This window comes from Sinocyclocheilus rhinocerous, unplaced genomic scaffold, assembly GCF_001515625.1.
Source record: "Sinocyclocheilus rhinocerous isolate Xijiao unplaced genomic scaffold, SAMN03320098_v1.1 scaffold5198, whole genome shotgun sequence".
NCBI lineage: Eukaryota > Metazoa > Chordata > Actinopteri > Cypriniformes > Cyprinidae > Sinocyclocheilus > Sinocyclocheilus rhinocerous.
In genome coordinates, this window is record NW_015638927.1 from 1 (window position 1) to 3571 (window position 3571).

Here is a 3571-nt window from a genome sequence, read left to right on the forward strand (position 1 = left end):
TTTTTAGGTATTCTCTTACTTATAAGCTACTGGATATTTAGGTATTAAAAAAGGTATAATTGAAAGCCAGAAGGAATATTTGGGTGTGCAATAGTTTGGATATTTTGGGTGGGCAGTATGCCAATGAATAAATATAGATTTAAATTCAAAGAGACAGGATAGTCTGTGCATGACCTGATGTTTTATTTGTACCCAGAATGAGGCGATATGAACATCATGGAGCGCTAAACATGCAGTGTATGTTTCATTCATACTCGAAACCGGAGGCGCTCTCGTGCAGAAAGTCGTATAAGGAAATCCCTAATATGGACAAAAGCGTCCAGCTATCACTGTATGAACTGAATAAAAACAGAAACGTTTGGAAACATCAAGACATTAAACACACGATTGCGACAATATATGTTTTTTTGTGGCTTTCAAGTCATCTTCAGGTAATAAATAAAGTATATGAACAATGCAGTGCTAATTGACATAGCATTTATTACAGTATAGAAACTTCTGCCTTATGTGATAAAAATGGGGGGGAAAAGTGTTTGTAGTATATAAACAAATCATTATTATTGGTTATTGTCCAGCAGTATATCTGATTTTTTTACCCAATTAAAAGCTAGAAATAAGAGAAAAAATAAAGTTGCATATATATATATATATATATATATATAAACTACCAGTCAAGAGTTTTAAATGTTTTTGAAAGAAGTCTCTTCTGCTCACCAAGCCTGCATTTATTTGATCCATAATACAGCAAAAGCAGTAATATTGTGAAATATTTTTACTATTTAAAATAACTGCTTTAATCTGAATTTTCAGCATCATTACTCCAGTCACATGATCCTTCAGAAATAATTCTAATATTCTGATTTGCTGCTAAAAAAAACCCATCTATTATTATTATTATTATGTTGAAAACAGCTGAGTAGACATTTTTCAGGTTTCTTTGATGAATCACTTTTGATCAATTTAAAGCATCCTGGCTAAATAAAAGTATTAATTTCTATCATTTAAAAAAAAAACATTATAATGACTCCAAGCTTCCGAATATAGTGTATAATGTTACAAAAGCTTATTATTTCAGATAAATGCTTATCGTTGGATCTTTCGTATGGAAGTAAAATAATGCCATATGTCTTTGAAACAAAAAAGCATGTTAAAAAAGCATATATATATATACACATAACATTTCTGTCCCCCTCACTTCTGAAATGACGGCTACGCCCCTGAGGACAAGACACTATGAACAGCCAAGGAAACCAGAACCAAGCACATATGCCAACTCTACCACTATGGAAGGACAAGACCTGACCAGGAACAAGAGAAACACAGAGCATTAAATACATAAAGAATAACAGCTGAGAACAATCAGGCAGGGGGAAAAGGAAACAGAAACACAAAGCTCAGGATGGAACTAACAGAATCACAAAACAAAGGCACAATTTGTGACAGAATATTACCATTATGTGCTGATATTGAGGAAAAAGGCACTCTTGTGTGATATTGCTAATTAATCCTTCACCAATTGCCTTACCTAGACCAGTTACACAACTTTTTGTTTTGCTTTGTTTCTTTGAATTTGTTTTTGAGTTGTGAATTTAAATGAAATAAAACCGTAATACTTACAATAACTCCAAAATGTATTGCTAAAGAAGTCAACAGCACTGTTTAATGACACACAATATCATTCATTTTTTTATTTTTGTGTTTCAGTATGACAGCTGAAATAAAACTGTTCCAATTATCTGAGTAAGTTTTTTTTAATCTAGTCTCTGTTCACAAAATATTTTGGTTTTTATATTTGTTTATGATTCTTTTTCTTATTCTATATCTTCACACTGTATCTTCACAGTGTTGAGGATTTGCAGTCTGTGGAGGCAGTTGTTGGGCCTCTAAATGAGGGAATTGTTTCTATCTCTAACATCTGCATGTCTCTCTTGGATGCACAAGTTGATCCCACCACTGACACATGCTCCAATTACAAACAAATCAGGGGACATATTGAGCACGCTGAGCGATACCTGAAAAATCAGAGACAACAATTAAAGAAAAACTGGGATATTTGGATGAATGGATGGAGCGACTTACTTTAGAAAAGGGAAATGTTGAGCAGCAGAAGAAGGAAAAATGTATGGCCAAACATAAATTACATATTGAGAAGAAATCAGCTGAAGAATCATTAAAGTCTTCCGAAGCTGCATTGAAGCAGGCCCAAAAAAATGTAGAATTAACAAAACATACATTAAAAAAAGAGAAAGACAAGCAGGAGACAGGTGGATGGGTGGCAGCTGCAGGAGTAGGTGTTACCCTGATACCAATTGCTGGATGGATTGCAGGTGAGAAATTCTCTACTTCTGATCACTACTGCAATACCTACCATTTATCATCATCCTGAAGTGCACACCTAATCATCTATTGTGGCTGATGTGATTTCTTGCTTTCCTATAGGTCCAGTAATTGTATATAGTGGAGTAAGTACAATAGTGGATGCTTCAAAGGCTATCAGGGATGCTGAAGATGAGCTTAAAGAAAATGAGTCTCGGGTGAATGAGAACAGCATGAACTTGTCTAAATACCAGTCCAGGATCTCTAGGATGCAGACTGAGATTGAAGAGACTGATAAGGTGCTGAATAAAATTCAGAGGGAGATTGAAGAGGTGAAGCAGCATCTAGAGGGCACAGCTGCATTTCAAGAAGTGGTCAGAAGAGCTGTAAATCTACTGAGTGTTCTTAGTGGAAGAGTCACTGTACTGGAGAGACAAACTCAACGTTTCATCTTCTGGCAGCCTGTTATAAATGCTATGGAAGATGTGGTGAAGGTGGCAGGAAATATAGCAGAGAATCAGTTCCTTTACAGTCAGGGTGTATCTGGCCTCATAAATACTTTGAGGGAGAATATTGGAGGAGTGCTTGCTTTATGCAACTCCCCCAGTAATTCTGAATATGATTGCTATTACTGAACTAACTGAAGAAACAAATGTTTAGTTGTACACAGTTGTAATGTGTATTTTATTTTTAACAAATACATTTCTACAATAAATAAAAAGTGAACATGGGGAAATGTGGTATTATTTGTAGTTTTGTATTTTGTCCATTAATTGCTGCACATTACACACGTAGGTGACAAATTGTTTTCAAATGTGCTTTTGTCAAGTCACCTTTATTTATATAGCGCTTTTAACAATACAGATTGTGTCAAAGCAACTGAACAGCATTAATTAGGAAAATAGTGTGTCAATAATGCAAAAATGACAATAGAAAACACTAATATTTCAGTTAAAGGCAGTTCATCATTGAATTCAGCGATGTCATCATCCAGCTCAGTTATTCTTCTTCTATAGTAGAGAATGAGTGGAATTGTTACTCAGGGGATCTATAGCACACTATCTGATGTGATACTATAGCTGACGTCTGCATGGTTACAATTTTATCTCTAATAGTATCGATCTTAGAAGTAAAGTAGTTCATAAAGTCATTACTGCTGTGCTCCAACATTTGTAATGTTGCTGTAACTGTAAGTTGAGCTTTGTCTGCAGCAACCATAATTAAGTTGATCATCTTTTAGTTTTTAAGAGTGTGC

General features: G+C 34.7%; 1 pseudogene; it reads left to right on the forward strand.

Annotated features, from left to right (window-relative positions):
- The first annotated feature begins 1843 nt into the window (after positions 1–1843).
- LOC107750017 (uncharacterized) lies at positions 1844–2967 on the forward strand (annotated as a pseudogene).
- Positions 2968–3571: the final 604 nt, after the last annotated feature.